The following is a 20,470-nucleotide window of genomic DNA, read 5'->3' as shown; positions in this document are numbered from 1 at the left end:
GGAACAGCACCACTTCACCACCAATGACTGGGCCTCCATGCGAGACCTGTGTGCCCTGTTGCGCTGTTTCGAGTACTCCACCAACATGGCCAGTGGCGATGACGCCGTTATCAGCGTTACAATACCACTTCTATGTCTCCTTGAGAAAACACTTAGGGCGATGATGGAAGAGGAGGTGGCCCAGGAGGAAGAGGAGGAAGAGGGGTCATTTTTAGCACTTTTAGGCCAGTCTCTTCGAAGTGACTCAGAGGGAGGTTTTTTGCAACAGCAGAGGCCAGGTACAAATGTGGCCAGACAGGGCCCACTACTAGAGGACGAGGAGGACGAGGATGAGGAGGAGGTGGAGGAGGATGAGGATGAAGCATGTTCACAGCGGGGTGGCACCCAAAGCAGCTCGGGCCCATCACTGGTGCGTGGCTGGGGGGAAACACAGGACGATGACGATACGGCAGGGTTAGCATGGCAGAGATGTGGAAAAGTTTTGTCACCACGCCACAGCTAACTGCACCACCACCTGATATGGAACGTGTTAGCAGGAGGCAACATTTCACTAACATAGTGGAACAGTACCTGTGCACACCCCTCCACGTACTGACTGATGGTTCGGCCCCATTCAACTTCTGGGTCTCCAAATTGTCCACGTGGCCAGAGCTAGCCTTTTATGCCTTGGAGGTGCTGGCCTGCCCGGCGGCCAGCGTTTTGTCTGAACGTGTATTCAGCACGGCAGGGGGCGTCATTACAGACAAACGCAGCCGCCTGTCTACAGCCAATGTGGACAAGCTGACGTTCATAAAAATGAACCAGGCATGGATCCCACAGGACCTGTCCATCCCTTGTGCAGATTAGATATTAACTACCTCCCCTTAACAATATATTATTCTACTCCAGGGCACTTCCTCATTCAATACAATTTTTATTTTCATTTTACCATTATATTGCGGGGCAACCCAAAGTTGAATGAACCTCTCCTCTGTCTGGGTGCCAGGGCCTAAATGTGTGACAGTGGCCTGTTCCAGTGGTGGGTGACGTGAAGCCTGATTCTCTGATATGACATGAAGACAGATTCTGTGCTGACATAAGGCCAGATTCTCTGTTACGGGACCTCTCTCCTCTGCCTGGGTGCCGTGGCCTAAATGTGTGACAGTGGCCTGTTCCAGTGGTGGGTGACGTGAAGCCTGATTCTCTGTTATGACATGAAGACAGATTCTGTGCTGACATAAGGCCAGATTCTCTGCTATGACATGAAGACTGATTCTGTGCTGACATAAGGCCAGTTTCTCTGTTACGGGACCTCTGTCCTCTGCCTGCGTGCCTGAGCCTAAATATGTGACAGTGGCCTGTTCCAGTGGTGGGTGACGTGAAGCCTGATTCTATGCTATGACATGAAGACTGATTCTGCGCTGACATAAGGCCAGATTCTCTGTTACGGGACCTCTCTCCTCTGCTTGGGTGCCGGGGCCTAAATGTGTGACAGTGGCCTGTTCTAGTGGTGGGTGACGTGAAGCCTGATTCTCTGCTATGACATGAAGACAGATTCTGTGCTGACATAAGGCCAGATTCTCTGTTACGGGACCTCTATCCTCTGTCTGGGTGCCTGGGCCTAAATGTGTGACAGTGGCCTGTTCCAGTGGTGTGTGACGTGAAGCCTGATTCTCTGCTATGACATGAAGACAGATTCTGTGCTGACATAAGGCCAGATTCTCTGTTACGGGACCTCTCTCCTCTGCCTGGGTGCCGGGGCCTAAATGTGTGACAGTGGCCTGTTCCAGTGGTGGGTGACGTGAAGCCTGATTCTCTGCTATGACATGAAGACAGATTCTGTGCTGACATAAGGCCAGATTCTCTGTTACGGGACCTCTCTCCTCTGTCTGGGTGCCGGGGCCTAAATGTGTGACAGTGGCCTGTTCCAGTGGTGGGTGACGTGAAGCCTGATTCTCTGCTATGACATGAAGACTGATTCTGCGCTGACATAAGGCCAGATTCTCTGTTACGGGACCTCTCTCGTCTGCCTGGGTGCCGGGGCCTAAATGTGTGACAGTGGCCTGTTCCAGTGGTGGGTGACGTGAAGCCTGATTCTCTGCTATGACATGAAGACTGATTCTGTGCTGACATAAGGCCAGATTCTCTGTTACGGGACCTCTCTCCTCTGCCTGGGTGCCTGGGCCTAAATATGTGACAGTGGCCTGTTCCAGTGGTGGGTGACGTGAAGCCTGATTCTCTGCTATGACATGAAGACTGATTCTGCGCTGACATAAGGCCAGATTCTCTGTTACGGGACCTCTCTCGTCTGCCTGGGTGCCGGGGCCTAAATGTGTGACAGTGGCCTGTTCCAGTGGTGGGTGACGTGAAGCCTGATTCTCTGCTATGACATGAAGACAGATTCTGTGCTGACATAAGGCCAGATTCTCTGTTACGGGACCTCTTTCCTCTGTCTGGGTGCCTGGGCCTAAATGTGTGACAGTGGCCTGTTCCAGTGGTGGGTGACGTGAAGCCTGATTCTCTGCTATGACATGAAGACTGATTCTGCGCTGACATAAGGCCAGATTCTCTGTTACGGGACCTCTCTCCTCTGCCTGGGTGCCGGGGCCTAAATGTGTGACAGTGGCCTGTTCCAGTGGTGGGTGACGTGAAGCCTGATTCTCTGCTATGACATGAAGACAGATTCTGTGCTGACATAAGGCCAGATTCTCTGTTACGGGACCTCTCTCCTCTGTCTGGGTGCCTGGGCCTAAATGTGTGACAGTGGCCTGTTCCAGTGGTGGGTGACGTGAAGCCTGATTCTCTGCTATGACATGAAGACTGATTCTGCGCTGGCATAAGGCCAGATTCTCTGTTACGGGACCTCTCTCCTCTGCCTGGGTGCCGGGGCCTAAATGTGTGACAGTGGCCTGTTCCAGTGGTGGGTGACGTGAAGCCTGATTCTCTGCTATGACATGAAGACTGATTCTGTGCTGACATAAGGCCAGATTCTCTGTTACGGGACCTCTCTCCTCTGCCTGGGTGCCTGGGCCTAAATATGTGACAGTGGCCTGTTCCAGTGGTGGGTGACGTGAAGCCTGATTCTCTGCTATGACATGAAGACAGATTCTGCGCTGACATAAGGCCAGATTCTCTGTTACGGGACCTCTCTCGTCTGCCTGAGTACCGGGGCCTAAATGTGTGACAGTGGCCTGTTCCAGTGGTGGGTGACGTGAAGCCTGATTCTCTGCTATGACATGAAGACAGATTCTGTGCTGACATAAGGCCAGATTCTCTGTTACGGGACCTCTCTCCTCTGTCTGGGTGCCTGGGCCTAAATGTGTGACAGTGGCCTGTTCCAGTGGCGGGTGACGTGAAGCCTGATTCTTTGCTATGACATGAAGACTGATTCTGCGCTGACATAAGGCCAGATTCTCTGTTACGGGACCTCTCTCCTCTGCCTGGGTGCCGGGGCCTAAATGTGTGACAGTGGCCTGTTCCAGTGGTGGGTGACGTGAAGCCTGATTCTCTGCTATGACATGAAGACTGATTCTGTGCTGACATAAGGCCAGATTCTCTGTTACTGGACCTCTCTCCTCTGCCTGGGTGCCTGGGCCTAAATATGTGACAGTGGCCTGTTCCAGTGGTGGGTGACGTGAAGCCTGATTCTCTGCTATGACATGAAGACTGATTCTGCGCTGACATAAGGCCAGATTCTCTGTTACGGGACCTCTCTCCTCTGCCTGGGTGCCGGGGCCTAAATGTGTGACAGTGGCCTGTTCCAGTGGTGGGTGACGTGAAGCCTGATTCTCTGCTATGACATGAAGACAGATTCTGTGCTGACATAAGGCCAGATTCTCTGTTACGGGACCTCTCTCCTCTGTCTGGGTGCCTGGGCCTAAATGTGTGACAGTGGCCTGTTCCAGTGGTGGGTGACGTGAAGCCTGATTCTCTGCTATGACATGAAGACTGATTCTGCGCTGACATAAGGCCAGATTCTCTGTTACGGGACCTCTCTCCTCTGCCTTGGTGCCGGGGCCTAAATGTGTGACAGTGGCCTGTTCCAGTGGTGGGTGACGTGAAGCCTGATTCTCTGCTATGACATGAAGACTGATTCTGCGCTGACATAAGGCCAGATTCTCTGTTACGGGACCTCTCTCCTCTGCCTGGGTGCCGGGGCCTAAATGTGTGACAGTGGCCTGTTCCAGTGGTGGGTGACGTGAAGCCTGATTCTCTGCTATGACATGAAGACTGATTCTGCGCTGACATAAGGCCAGATTCTCTGTTACAGGACCTCTCTCCTCTGCTTGGGTGCCGGGGCCTAAATGTGTGACAGTGGCCTGTTCCAGTGGTGGGTGACGTGAAGCCTGATTCTCTGCTATGACATGAAGACAGATTCTGTGCTGACATAAGGCCAGATTCTCTGTTACGGGACCTCTCTCCTCTGTCTGGGTGCCTGGGCCTAAATGTGTGACAGTGGCCTGTTCCAGTGGTGGGTGACGTGAAGCCTGATTCTCTGCTATGACATGAAGACAGATTCTGTGCTGACATAAGGCCAGATTCTCTGTTACGGGACCTCTCTCCTCTGCCTGGGTGCCGGGGCCTAAATGTGTGACAGTGGCCTGTTCCAGTGGTGGGTGACGTGAAGCCTGATTCTCTGCTATGACATGAAGACAGATTCTGTGCTGACATAAGGCCAGATTCTCTGTTACGGGACCTCTCTCCTCTGCTTGGGTGCCGGGGCCTAAATGTGTGACAGTGGCCTGTTCCAGTGGTGGGTGACGTGAAGCCTGATTCTCTGCTATGACATGAAGACAGATTCTGTGCTGACATAAGGCCAGATTCTCTGTTACGGGACCTCTCTCCTCTGTCTGGGTGCCGGGGCCTAAATATGTGACAGTGGCCTGTTCCAGTGGTGGGTGACGTGAAGCCTGATTCTCTGCTATGACATGAATACAGATTCTGTGCTGACATAAGGCCAGATTCTCTGTTACGGGACCTCTCTCCTCTGCCTGGGTGCCGGGGCCTAAATGTGTGACATTGGCCTGTTCCAGTGGTGGGTGACGTGAAGCCTGATTCTCTGCTATGACATGAAGACTGATTCTGTGCTGACATAAGGCCAGATTCTCTGTTACGGGACCTCTCTCCTCTGCCTGGGTGCCTGGGCCTAAATATGTGACAGTGGCCTGTTCCAGTGGTGGGTGACGTGAAGCCTGATTCTCTGCTATGACATGAAGACAGATTCTGCGCTGACATAAGGCCAGATTCTCTGTTACGGGACCTCTCTCCTCTGCCTGGGTGCCGGGGCCTAAATGTGTGACAGTGGCCTGTTCCAGTGGTGGGTGACATGAAGCCTGATTCTCTGCTTTGACATGAAGACTGATTCTGCGCTGACATAAGGCCAGATTCTCTGTTACGGGACCTCTCTCCTCTGCCTGGGTGCCGGGGCCTAAATGTGTGACAGTGGCCTGTTCCAGTGGTGGGTGACGTGAAGCCTGATTCTCTGCTATGACATGAAGACAGATTCTGTGCTGACATAAGGCCAGATTCTCTGTTACGGGACCTCTCTCCTCTGTCTGGGTGCCGGGGCCTAAATATGTGACAGTGGCCTGTTCCAGTGGTGGGTGACGTGAAGCCTGAATCTCTGCTATGACATGAAGACTGATTCTGCGCTGACATGAAGCCAGATTCTCTGCTATGGCATGAAGAGACTGATTCTCTGCTGACATGAAGCCAGATTCTTTGCTATGGCATGAAGAGGCTGATTCTCTGCTGACGTGAAGCCAGATTCTCTGCAATGGGACCTCTGTCCAATTGATATTGGTTAATTTTCTATTTTTTTAATTTTAATTTTAATTCATTTCCCTATCCACATTTGTTTGCAGGGGATTTACCTACATGTTGCTGCCTTTTGCAGCCCTCTAGCTCTTTCCTGGGCTGTTTTACAGCCTTTTTAGTGCCCAAAAGTTCGGGTCCCCATTGTTTTTGTGTTGCCATTTTCTTAGAGACATATTTTTTTCATTTTCCTGGCTATAGTCTTGTGTGAGGGCTTGTTTTTTGCAGGACAAGGTGATGTTTTTATCGCTACCATTTGGGGGTACATATGACTTTTTGATTGATTGATATTATGTTTTTTGTGAGCTTAGGTGACTAAAAAAAACTCTGGGAGACATTTAACTTTATTTTTTTCACTATTGATTTATCCTGTAACTGCGGCTGACATAGTAGCCCCAGTTACAGTGGAAATACACCCCCCAGAGAGGCTGTACAGCAGTATACAGTGCTGTACAGCCTCAGTGCAGGGATGATCGTGGTCTATGGAAGACCCAACAGCTCCTGAACTCACCCGGCCCCGGCAGTCACATGACCACCGGGCCAGGACAAGAAACTGCATATCACTTCCTGATCTATATACATAGTGCTCGTTTAGCGCTGTGTATACAGCATTCTAGAAGGCACGGACACCCAGGAACAGTCCCTGCCTTCTCCTTGGGGTGCCCTGGTGTCACTGACAGTGGGCCCTGCGCTCGGCAGCTGCACGATTAGCGTGCAGCTGCGATCTCTGAATGGACGTTCCAGAATGTCCATTCAGAGATAAACTGACGTTTATAGTTAATCGGCGGTCGGGAAGTGGTTAAAAGAGGTTTTCCTAGGTATTTTTAACCTATATCTGCTGTTTGCCCTGTACTAAACTTTAGGCCTCTTGCACACGACTGTATGTATGTTGCGGTCCGCAAAAAATCTGGATGACATCCGTGTGCATTCTGTATTTTGCGGAACGGAGCAGCTGGCCCTTCATTGAACAGTACTATCCTTGTATGTAATGCGGACAATAATAGGACATGTTCTATTTTTATGCGGAACAGAAATACGGAAACGAAATGCACACTGAGTACCTTCCGTTTTTTTTGCTGACCCATTGAAATTAATGGTTCCGTATACGGTCCGCAAAAAAAACGGAATGGAAATGGAAAGAAAATACGGTCATGTGCAAGAGGCCTTAAACTGACAGTGTGCAACATGTAGCAAGTGTTCATGGGAATGTTAAAAAGGACCCGTCCCATCTCCTGACATGCCTTTTTAATAGTTTCATATATTCCCCATGTAATAACAATTCTGGAGCATCTATCCTTATGGCTCTATGTTGTGCCATTCCTTTATTTTTTCTACTAGAAGTTATGAATGAATTGCTAGCAGTCTGCAATAAGGGTACAGAGGGGTGGTAACCAGTTGGGGGGGTGTACCTGCACCGTCTGACAATGGCAGCACTGATCGGATGAACTGAGCCTGTGCAGGGACACTTCCCCAACTGGTTACCACCCCTCAGTACCCTTATTGCAGACTGCTAGCAATTCATTCATAACTTGTAGTAGAAATAATAAAGGAATAGCACAACATACAGACATAAGAATAGATGCTCCAGAATTGTTATTACATAGGGAAAGCATGTAGCTATTAAAACAGACATGTCAATAGTGGTGAAAGGTCCTCTTTAAGTAAGAGGTAGTAGAAAATTATTTGTCGACACTGAATAAAGGTAAATGGTGAGAGCTGTGAGGGAAAGAGTAGAGTGTCCATACAAGAAGCTCAGAATTGCACACACTATGCAGTAGTACACACAGTCCCTACAGGTCCATATTATAGAGGCATGAAGATCTAGTGTGCAGTGGAATAGTGCTTTTACGCACTACTGTATTCTCCTGTAGACACAAGACTTCTATGAAACTGGTATCTTTCAATCATCGAACATCAGGTATGTTCACTTATGTAGTTATTTTTATCACCTTTTCTTTGTATAATGTGATCATATTTCACAAAACTGTTTTATTCAAATCATACGTATATGGATATATTTCACATTGTTAATCTATCCATGAAAGTAAGAGTGAAGGTCTCACAAGACGATTACCTGGTCCTTTTCGATGCACATTTTGCATATTTGTACAAAAATCACGTATTCTGGGACTTATACACAGACGCTGAATTATTTGACATTTCTCTCGGCAACCAAGTAGTGTAGATTATAAGAAAGGATCAAAGCAGACTAGCTTCCAGTATCATAGGAAAACTTTCCCTTGTGTCTGTTTAAACATTAGCTCAGTTACTTAGAAAAACAAGATTTATCATAATTACAATCTACATTTTGAATAATTACATTCCAATATAAGTGGATGATTATGCTATGCAAGAATAATAGATTGTCAGCAGCTAGATGAAAGCATGTATTTTTAGAAATTGTAAGCTGCATACACTTGTTAACTGTGACAAATTCCAATGTGTTAATTACTGTAGAATGCTTATTTCTTTCGAATAGCTACATAACGTTGATGTCATATTGTTGTGCTGTATGGTTCACTAGTCTCTTTGCTTCATTCATTTTATTTGATTGCCTTAACTATAATATTGAGGTTCTTTAATGACTGACTATATGACCTGGTGTGTCCTATGTTTTAGACAACACTATCTTTTAGATGGCTATTTTCATCTCTAACATTGACAGCATAACAATATATCACTAAGATATGCCAGCAATGTCAGATAGGTGTGGGTCTCACCTGTGGGACCATTCCTGTCTCCATGACAGGGCCCCCAAAGATAAAGAGAGCACACTGCGCATGCACGGCTTGCTTTGACTTCAGGGGCACCGTTCTGGAGATAGGAGCAAGTCCAGAGGTGGGACCTGCACCTATCTGACGTTGATAGCATATCTTAGGAATATAGTGATATGCAATCAATGTCGCAGATGGGAATACCCCTTTAACTCCCATCATCAGTTCAAATGCAGAACATTATATCCATTTTTATGTGTCAATTGCCAATTACACAAAATTCTTGTCTGCCCCTGCTGCAATGGAAATCGGCTCCCTATGCACTGACTTCTAGGTGAGCTCATGATTATACACAGCAGCCAATCTGAAGAGGCAGAGCTGCATGGAAAAATGAGAGAGCAGCAGGCTAAACCAATGATGAGACAGGAGGTAGATGATTTCAGACTACCCCAGACTCCTTGTAGGCACAATAACTAAACTGTAACCACAAATCACCTCTTTGTCCTGAAGAGGGTAAACTAAAATAGAAAATTAAAAAAACAACCACATAGCAAGTGCTAATAAATAGCAGCTCAAAACTGGGCATCTTCTTTAATTAAGTTCCCTTTTCTGCAAGTCAAGAAACAAAAAAAAATATTTTTGAATTCAATTGTAATACTATATTTGTGTAACATCATGGTATTAAGCATTTGATATGTGATATGGAAACAGATGTGGAAACAATGAACCTTAGCAGGACACTAGACTACGGGAACCTATTGCTCATGCACCCTTCCATAAGGGACTGTGTCACCAGTTTTATGCTGCTAAGTACTAACAGTTCTAGAACATGCCAACTAGTCCTGATATGAGCTTCTGGTTTTCTCCATGCCCTGCCAGTGATTGACAGTTTTTTCCCCCAACTGAATTATTAGCTGGGGGCAGAGAAAGTCAGCAGCTCATAAATATTCAGGACTCATTGGCATATACTGGAGCTGTTCAATACAAGATTTTAGCAAAATGGCTTGGGGTACTTTCACACTAGCGTTTTTCTTTTCCGGCATAGAGTTCCGTCACAGGGGCTCTATACCGGAAAAGAACTGATCAGGCATATCCCCATGCATTCTGAATAAGGAGTAATCCGTTCCGGATGCATCTGGATGTCTTCAGTTCAGTCGTTTTGACTGATCAGGCAAAAAATAAAACCGTAGCATGCTACGGTTTTATCTCCGGCAAAAAAAACAGAAGACTTGCCTGAATGCCGGATCCGGCATTTTTCCCCATAGGAATGTATTAGTGCCGGATCCGGCATTCAAAATACCAGAATGCCGGATCCGTCCTTCCGGCCTGCGCAGATTGGTTGGGGAACACTAAGGTGCACAGACATTGGAGAAACATGCACCCTACAGGTGGAGCAAGGAAGTAGGAGGCCTCATTCTGCGTTAAGTGGACGGAGTGTCACTGCTCCAGCAGCTGTGCTCACCACAGAAGGACACCGGTTGTGACAGACCACCGGAGAATCATCAGAGGATAGAGGTGGTGGTGGGCAGGGACCGTTGGCATAACAAGATGTATTTATTTTGACTCATTGCTATGATGATATGTTGTGCTGTAGGCTACTGTTTTGAAAGTTGTAGTTTGTATTTTTTATGTTGACTTAAAGCATATGTTAAAAAGAACCTGTCAAACTGAAAATACAGTCCAATCTATAGAGCAGTATGAGCATAGTCCTCTCCATATGTGTCCAGTGCCAGCTGTGTAAAACAGATGACACCCGCCTATAGTGACCAGGATAGATGATAACTTTTATCCTGGTCATTTAACCCATTAGAAACTGTGGTCATTAGCGGCATCTGAGAGGTTAGTGAGGGTAAGGGAGATCCCTCTGGACTCTAATTGCTCCTTCATTGCAGTCTATGGTATAAGGGACTAGAGGGACTAAAACGCAAAAGTAAAAACTGTAAAAAAAAGTTTTTCAAAATATTTAAACAATTAAAAGTATTAAAGAGGATTTCATGTTTTGGTAAGAAAGAGGACAACACTGGGGAATATGCTGCAATAAAGAAGTGAATTGTACTTACCTTGCAGATTCAGCATTATTAGCCCTTGTAAATGACGCACTGAGGAGTCCTAAAATGAGCAAACTGTATGTAGACTGAATGATCATAACAATGATTTCTTATCCCTCATTTAATTTGCATCTGGTCATGTAAAAAAAAACACCAATTTAATTCTATAGCACCAACCTTCCCTTAAATATGCCTGCTATAGAAGTGAGTTATTTCTTGTACAGATTTCTGGGCAGCTCTTGACAACCACTGCTCTGAATAGGTACTGAATAAGCTGCCTTCCTGAAGACTCCCATAAATCTCTGCAATCGCAGCGATTAGGTACATGTAAGCGGTTGTGGTCTCTGGGAAAAAGCTGTATTTCAATTTTTTTTACCATTCATTTATTACTAGAGATAAGCGAATTTTAAAAAAATTTGATACGCTGGTTCGCCAAATTTTTTGAGAATTTTTTTGCAGCGAATTATGTTAAAAAACAGCTATTTCCTGGCTGCAGAGAGCCTTTATAGTGGTGTAGAACACTGTGCCTTGCAGTAACACACATAGGGTCTGCTTTTGTAGTGAAATAATACTGTGAGTCCGTATGACATGTAGATGACAGGCGTCGCTCTTAGAATCACTGCACACTTCACTTATTAGGGCAGTCACAGGGCCAAAACTGACCAAATAACTCAGCCTTACAGGTTGATGTTAGCGCCAAGAAGAAGCACATTCCTTTTACACCATCGTCAGCTGATTCCACATGGATGTCTACAGAACCTGTTCTATTAAACGCTTATACAAGTAGAGCCCCCAGACAGAGTGGAGTGGGTGTCAGCAGTAAGTTTGTGTTGACGTCACTGATTATTTTGCCCTTCCTCTAATCCGTCAGAACAATAACCCGCAAAAACGGATCCTGTCTGTGGAGCATCCACCTTCACTCGGTCAGTCAGTAATCCATCAGTATTGCTAATGCCCAAAAAAAAACAGCAGTGGATCCAACAGAGATAACATGTGAACAGAATATTTGCATGTCTTCTGTGTTTTGTACCCATTCCTGCTTTTGGCAACCAAATCACAAGCCAATTCTTTGTTTTTTTTGGAACGGGGGAGACAAAAAACATTTACTTAACAAGCAGGACATTAACACACATAAAAGGGCAAAACCACAAGATTTAAAAGGGAAATTGAAATATAAATAAAAAAGTGCTTCATCCACAAGAATGGAATGACGACCAGTGTCAGGGTGACCACGATGGAAATGCATATTGATCATGAAATTTATGGGGTTATGGCTGATAACTGGAGGACAGTCCAGCAAACACACCGACTCCAGCTCATTCCTACAGTGCAGGCTACATATTCATAGCTGGAGGGTAACTGATCGGTACAGGCAACACCTGAAAATCTTCATAAATAAGCCTTAGTATGTGCAGGTCTCACAGCCGCTGTAACAGAATGGTAAGAAGCGGTATAACATGTAGTAAGCACTTCAGGGATCATGTCTAAGACATGTAAGACATCCGGGGGGTCCCGAACATTGTGGACAAGGTCCACGATGAGAGTCGTCCATGTGTTCAACACTGGATGTTATTGATGGCCAGCTCCATGATGAATCCCAGCACTCGGATTAGGTAGTCCTTATTGAGGAACTTTTCCCTCACAATGCGCTGATGCCACAGAGGCCATCACCTTGACGAGCTGGGTTGCTGATAAGTGAATTCTAAAGTGTCTGAAGAACTGCGAGTAAAGACATTGGAATAAATTGTCCACTTCCTCCAACATGACCTTGTCCTTTGATTTATGAATATCATTCCATAAAGTCTTGAAGTCCTCTGCGTGGATGGCATAAGAAATGTCCATGCGAGGTTGGACTGGCACAGAGAAAACAAGCTCTGTGGCCGACACTGATCAAGACACGTCGTACCCGGTCCACATCGCTGCTAGCCACGTAAGGTCCTGAGAACTGATCACCAGCCTACAGAAACAACAGTAAAAGCTTCTTTGTAACCATGTTCCTACAATAGTCGTCAGCGCCACGGAGCCATTATACAGGAAGAGCGGGAGGCAAGTAAATGTCTTTAGTAACACCTCCAATAGATCGTCCTCTGTGTACGTCCCGCAGAACCAACCTGTCCACACAATCCGGTCCTTTGTGCTTGCCTTGGTGAGTGGAGGCTTGGATGAAATTTGTATGAACAGAGCCAGTGGATCTCTGTCCTTTCCTTTGAGTCCAGGTAAACAGGAAAATTTGGCTTTTAGGTTCGGCTCTGAGCCCACTTCAATGGAAAGACCCTTCTGCTTCTTAGCAGCTATGTAGACAGACAGGTGCTTGGAATACTCTTTCAGTCTGGTGTATGAGAAATTATACATCGGTGTCACGCCGTACAGAGTCCATTGTTTTTGAAGGAACAAAGCAGCCTGTGCCGGATCAAGAGTTTCCTCCAAGGGGGTGCACTGTGGGATTTTACTTTTAGACAAGCTTCGCAATGCAGACCGTCGACCTGCAGAGGTCAAGCTTCGGGGAGGATACCTCAGGCTGTGAAAATGACTGCTCATTTGTGCCGATGACCTACTTCTGGGGGTTAACACCCCATCGGTTGGTGTTTGCATATCCTTGCTATAAATTATGTACCCTTTCACTGACTGTAAACAGAGATCTTGAGAGACAAATGTATCAAACTCTGCCGCCATCTTTCTAGGTGCCACGTCTCCAGTCCCCTGACCAGCCAGATTTTCCAGCATCTGTTCCAGGACATGAAGCAATGGAATGACATTGTTCATCCCGTAGTGCTGACAACTGACAAATAACGTGGCCTCCTCAAAGGGCCCGAGCAAATGGCAGGTGTCACTGGCTGACATCAAAGTTACACAGAGGACCACTCCTGTCCGCTTGGATCATCAAGAAATCGTTGATGGCCTTTCTCTGTTCGTATAGTCGGTCCAACATATGAAGGGTGGAATTCCAACGGGTGGAAACGTCACATATCAGCCTATGTTGGGGGATGCCATTCTGATGCTGCAGCTCAAGGAGGGTGTGCTTTGCGGTGTACGAGTGGCTGAAGTGCATGCAAAGTTTCCTGGCAATTTTTAGGATGTCTTGCAAATGGGTGGAAGACTTCAGGAACCGCTTGACAACCAGATTGAACAAGTGTGCAATGCAGGGCGCATGGCTCAGCCCTCCTTGATGCAGCGCCGACACCATGTTCTGCCCGTTGTCAGTCACCATGGTTCCGATTTTCAGTTGTCGCGGAGATAGCCAGGATTTGATTTTTTGCTGAAGGACACGGAGCAGTTCCTCCCCTGTGTGACTCAGTTCTCCCAGGCAAACCAGGTTCAGAACAGCGTGATATTGATGAGACGGGTCGCACATGGCTTGCATACACTACATGCCTCCAACTTAATTCTTGGATCTCTATATGAAAATAATGTATTTGGTGTAAATCGCGCGAGGGGCATAGTTGGAGACATTGACTTCATAAGAGATACAGAGAAGCGGAGTTTGCTTTGAAATTTAAAATTTCACCACTGCGTAATTCGGCCCATACAGCAAAAGGAGGTGTACAATCACCCATACATTTTCCGAAAAAAAGCCAGTGTCACATAAAGAATTTCACCACTAAGTAATTCGGTCCATACCGCAGAAAGAGGTGTACAATAACCCATACATTTTCCGAAAAAAAGCCTGTGTCACATAAAGAATTTCCCCACTAAGTAATTCGGTTTATACCACAAAAGGAGGTGTACAATCACCCATACATTTTCCAAAAAAAAGCCTGTGTCACTGTACGAAGGCGCAAGGGACCCTCGTTGACGGAAGCTATGTGTCACTGAGGTTCCTGGTGTCGGTGGAGTAAGAGACAGTTTTCATGTGTCAGCAGCAGTTGCTGTTTGACACCTTGCTATTTAGTATAGCTGTAATAGCTGATCCGCGACGGCTTTTACTGGGTGGGTGACTACTCCCCACGTTCCAGGCCGGGTCTTGACTGGCCCATATAAAAACCCAGCTAGCAGTGTCAGCTGGTGGCAATTACCTCTCTCTCTGACAGAGGAGCTCTGGCAATCGCTGGATTGGGATCTGAGTCGTGTGCTAGGCTGGAGGCCTGAGTTTGGGAGGTCTGCACTGTCCTGAGCAATGCCGATCGGGTGTGAACTAACACCTAGGATAACAGGTGAATCTTTTGCTGTATGAACTGTCTAGGTGTGAACGAACACCAATGGACACTACTGCAAATGACACCACTGCAAATGAACGAACACCACTGCAAATGGACTGTAGCACTGTTTTGTTGCCATAAGTGTGAATAAAACACTGAAGTTTTTGAGTTACAAACTGGTCTTTGCCTCTATACTGCGTCCGCTTGTCCTGTCTACCAGAACGAATCCCCACAGTCACATAAAGAATTTCACCACTAAGTTATTCGGTCCATACCGCAAAAGGAGGTGTACAATCACCCATACATTTTCCGAAAAAAAGCCAGTGTCACATAAAGAATTTCACCACTATGTAATTCGGTCCATACCGCAGAAAGAGGTGTACAATAACCCATACATTTTCCAAAAAAAAGCCTGTGTCACATAAAGAATTTCCCCACTAAGTAATTCGGTTTATACCACAAAAGGAGGTGTACAATCACCCATACGTTTTCCAAAAAAAAGCCTGTGTCACTGTACGAAGGCGCAAGGGACCCTCGTTGACGGAAGCTATGTGTCACTGAGGTTCCTGGTGTCGGTGGAGTAAGAGACAGTTTTCATGTGTCAGCAGCAGTTGCTGTTTGACACCTTGCTATTTAGTATAGCTGTAATAGCTGATCTGCGACGGCTTTTACTGGGAGTAGTCAAAGTGCTGGGTGGGTGACTACTCCCCACGTTCCAGGCCGGGTCTTGACTGGCCCATATAAAAACCCAGCTAGCAGTGTCAGCTGGTGGCAATTACCTCTCTCTCTGACAGAGGAGCTCTGGCAATCGCTGGATTGGGATCTGAGTCGTGTGCTAGGTTGGAGGCCTGAGTTTGGGAGGTCTGCTCTGTCTTGAGCAATGCCAATCGGGTGTGAACTAACACCTAGGATAACAGGTGAATCTTTTGCTGTATGAACTGTCTAGGTGTGAACGAACACCAATGGACACTACTGCAAATGACACCACTGCAAATGAACGAACACCACTGCAAATGGACTGTAGCACTGTTTTGTTGCCACTGCAAAAAGGGCTTTATCACATATAATTGCACCGCTGAACTGCAAATAGTCCCTTATTTTTTTCCACTTTTACACTACACAAGCCTTTTCAACATATAAGTGCAACGCTGGGCGGCGAATATATTTTTATATCGCCACTAATACACGGCAAACAGGGCTGTAGAATATATCACTGCACATCTGAACGGCAATTAGGCTCAAATTTTTTTCTACTTTTACACAACACAAAAGGCTTTTCAACAGATAAGTGCAACGCTGGACGGCAAATATATTTTTATTTCGCCACTAATACACGGCAAACAGGGTTGTAGAATACACCACTGCACAGCTGAACGGCAGTTAAGCCCTAATTTTTTTCTACTTTTAGGGCTCTTTCACACTTGCGTTCTTGTCTTCCGGCATAGAGTTCCGTCGTCGGGGCTCTATGCCGGAAGAATCCTGATCAGGATTATCCTAATGCATTCTGAATGGAGAGAAATCCGTTCAGGATGCATCAGGATGCATCAGGATGTCTTCAGTTCCGGAACGGAACGTTTTTTGGCCGGAGAAAATACCGCAGCATGCTGCGCTTTTTGCTCCGGCCAAAAATCCTGAACACTTGCCGCAAGGCCGGATCCGGAATTAATGCCCATTGAAAGGCATTGATCCGGATCCGGCCTTAAGCTAAACGTCGTTTCGGCGCATTGCCGGAGCCGACATTTAGCTTTTTCAGAGTGGTTACCATGGCTGCCGGGACGCTAAAGTCCTGGCAGCCATGGTAAAGAGTAGCGGGGAGCGGGGGAGCAGTATACTTACCATCCGTGCGGCTCCCCGGGCGCTCCAGAGTGACGTCAGGGCGCCCCAAGCGCATGGATCATGTGATCACATGGATCACGTCATCCATGCGCATGGGGCGCTCTGACGTCACTCTGGAGCGCCCCGGGAGCCGCACGGACTGTAAGTATACTGCTCCCCCGCTCCCCACTACTACAATGGCAACCAGGACTTTAATAGCGTCCTGGGTGCCATAGTAACACTGAACGCATTTGGAAGACGGTTCCGTCTTCAAATGCTTTCAGTACACTTGCGTTTTTCCGGATCCGGCGTGTAATTCCGGCAAGTGGAGTACACGCCGGATCCGGACAACGCAAGTGTGAAAGAGGCCTTACACTACACAAAAGGCTTTTCAACAGATAAGTGCAACGCTGAATGGTGAATATATTTTTATTTCGCCACTAATACACGGCAAACAGGGCTGTAGAATATATCACTGCACCGCTCAAGGGCAAATAAGACGTACTGTTGAAATATTTCCTTGGAGTAAACCCTGTAAATGGCCGTATCAAACAGCACTTGCACGGTTGCACCCCAATAACAAGAATGGTTTGCTGGAATGACAGAGCTGTATAATGGCAATTTGGATCCCCAGTCAGTGTAGCAAGGGATAACATGATTGTTCCTATTACCCAGTCTGTAACCTCCCCTACTGAACCCTGTTCTACATAAATGCTGTGGAATGATTCCTCCCTATCCTTTCTCTGCACTTATAAATCATTTTTTCACCACAATCAAGTCTTTAATGGCTGTATCAAAAAGCACTTGCACCCCAATAACAAGAACGGTTTGCTGGAATGACAGAGCTGTTTAATGGCAATTTGGATCCCCAGTCAGTGCACCAAGGTGTAATAGAATTGTTCCTATTACCCATGTTGAAGATGCCCTCAATCGGGGCTAATTACGTTTGCTCTGCTGTTCCAAATTGTTCTGATCCTAGGATTTTACATGCATGGAAGGACCCACACTGACACCAGGAAAGGGTCAAAGCAGTTCTCCTTTAGTACAGGAAGTTAAGCAGTTTATAAGTACATAGGAGGGGGCATCCCCCCTGAGGCTCGTGGCATTGTTCCATTGGCTAGAATACAAAAATAAGAAAAGAGATAACACTTGGCATCTGCGCATTGTGCATTGTTTTACTAACTTTGGTATGCAAATTATGTAAACATCTAAGTGCAAGCTCCATATTGTAATGGCTTCACGCTAGTTGCAGTATAGCAGATGTCATATATGACACATCAGGGAGGAGGGTCCTCTTGGAACTTAAGTGAATAAGGCGTTAGCTGACTTAATCAAAAATGATATCCACATCTCTATCACCCAGTCTGTAACCTCCCCTACTAAACCCTGTTCTACACAAATGCTGTGGAATGATTCCTCCCTACCCTTTCCCTGCACTTAAAAATCGTTTTTTCACCACAATCAAGTCTTTCCTATCACTGTTCCTAGTGCCTGCATACGTCTCTCCCTGCACTAAGTACACTGGTAAATGGCAGAATCTAAGATGGTTGCAGCTGATTATAAGGCTGTGACATCACAGGGCTGGCTGGCTGCTGATTGGCTGCATGCAGGGCATTATGGGTGATGCCGCCTTCTCAGAGTTCCTTTCTCCATGTTCTCACACATGCAACAGGCATTTTAGGAAAAAATGCGATTTCTTTACCACGAAGCACAAGGAAATTCGCCTTCGGTGCGAATTGAATTTTTCCTTAAATTTGAAACTAATTCCACTTCATCAGCTTCGATTTGCTCATCTCTATTTATTACCATTACCATTTATACCATTAATTTGTAAATACCACTGTCTTGACAAGTGCAAAATGCATGACACTCTGCTGACTTTAAAATATTCATTTTAGCGACAAAATTCTAATTCATGTTTATGCTACAAACCATATCCATTCATTATACCAGGTACATAATTTTTCGGTGTTCATTCTATGACTGATTACTTATTAATCACAAGTAAGTAATTGCTCTGCTTGCCTAGCTGGTCACTTTTTCCTTCAGGGTTAATTGGAGTGAAAAATGGAAATTCAGTGAGCCCTGATCAGCTGCAAAAACAGTCAAAGTACTCTTTGACAGCATGAACTGTTCGTAATTAGCAATAGCATGTATGAACTCTGGACGATGTCATGAGTCTAAAAAGCACAGGAGCTAATGAGTAGCTTTAGCATAGCCAGGAGGTTCCATGGATCCTGCATATGTCATCTGGGCAGGACGGTGAAGCAGACCGCTGTATACGATGTTCATGTTTTCATTTGGACTTTCTGTCAAGGGTCCCAAAACCATGACTCTAGTGTGATCAGAGCCAAAGTGATAGCTCATTTATATGTATTTAAACAATCGTAATCTATCTGCTTCAACAAAAAGAGGTAGGCTAAAAAAGATATTTAATTAGAGATCAATTATTTCAGTGCCAACATTTACACAATTATGAAGATTCCTAAACTCACATGCATGCAGTACATTTAGAATTGTATGACTACTAGGAAGACATACGGCATGATTAAATGATCATAGAAACCATTAAACATGCAAAATTCATTTTCCAAAAAGTAAAAAAATAAATAAATAATAATTAGTCCTTGTAAATGGACTTTATTATTAGCAGCCTGCTTCATTTTTGGTGACAAATATAAAATAATTTTTTTCTGATAATATTGCTTTTTTTTAAAAATATATGAAAAATTTAAACTCTCATGAGCAGTACTAACTTTTGCTTATACCAAACACTCTGCAATGTCCTGTCCGCTGCAGCTACAAATGCTATTACTATGGTTATGTTGAGATCATTTTTGGAAATATTTTCAGTGGAACCATTTGAAATGGTCCGTCGATTTTTGCAGCCTAATGAGCATACAGTCACTGTACATGTGTCTAGGCCGTATGTTTGAAACATTTCAGAATATCTTGTAGACCATAATGTCCAAATGCAATGTGAACCTAACCATAGTAATGCCTGTTTCACAAATCATACTGCAAGTTTTTTTGTGCGAATTTGTATGCAAAATGCAAAGACAAAAACAACTAGAAAAGCTACAATTTCTGGGGAAATTGTGGGACGTGTTCTTGCCTCCACCAATAGTCTACAACTGGAATGGGCAGAGTAACTGGGTGGAGTGGCTTGAGTAACTGTTGTGTGGTTGGAGTGGCTGGAGTAACTGTGGAAAGGTTGGACTGGGCAGAGTAACTTTATGGAGTGGGCAGAGTTACTGTGTGGAGTGTTTGGAGTCTGTAAAGCCAGTAAACATTACACTAACCAATTGATTGATCAAATTTAAAAAGTGCACATGGCAAGTTTGATAGAGTGAGAAATGGATTTAAACTTTTATTTATTTATATAGTACATTTAATTGCAATGTTGTTGCCTAAAGTGCTTCACAGTTACATTAAAACATACATTTATAAAAACATTAGCAGACGATTTGTGTAGGTGTGCTTGAAAATGAGGGAGTGGTGGCAGTTTAGAAATCATGTCCTGATTTTTCAGCTCACACTCTAACTTTTGTCACTCTGCTGGCTGCTCACACATCTGGGTTCCTATGGCAACTCACTCTACAGAAAGGGCAGAGAAGAGCGGTTAAAAACAAACTGCTCCAACTTGCTCACTTCACTGGTGGTTGCCACCTTCAAACGGTTGTAGTTTAAAAATGATAAATCCTACAGCGAAGAGTAAGATTATATTGTGAGAATCACAAGACCCAGACCTACATTTTGATGCATAGTATGTCTCTGAAATATTAAAAATGAAGGCACAGTTGCAGTTTAGAAATTGACCTTCAAATTTGAGGTGGCTAGAGTGGAGTTTCAATGAATGTCAATGGTCGGCGTGAACTATGGCTTAGTGGCAGCAGGGATAGCTGAACATTTTGATATAAGATTAGTGTAGGTGGGCTTGAAAATGATGTGGTGGCAGTTTAGA

General features: G+C 45.4%; 1 protein-coding gene and 1 pseudogene across 1 annotated transcript in view; one reads left to right on the top strand and one right to left on the bottom strand.

Moving 5' to 3' along the window:
• Window positions 1-20,470, top strand: part of VEPH1 (ventricular zone expressed PH domain containing 1) — a 662,929-nt gene that overhangs the window by 419,764 nt on the left and 222,695 nt on the right. The gene's annotated exons all lie outside the window — the stretch shown is intronic.
• LOC120997440 lies at window positions 12,112-13,147 on the bottom strand (annotated as a pseudogene).

The sequence above is a fragment of the Bufo bufo genome, chromosome 4 (assembly GCF_905171765.1).
Source record: "Bufo bufo chromosome 4, aBufBuf1.1, whole genome shotgun sequence".
In the NCBI taxonomy this organism is placed as follows: Eukaryota; Metazoa; Chordata; class Amphibia; order Anura; family Bufonidae; genus Bufo; species Bufo bufo.
The sequence above is the reverse complement of the archived record's forward strand: the minus strand, read 5'-3'. Positions and strand labels throughout refer to the sequence as shown.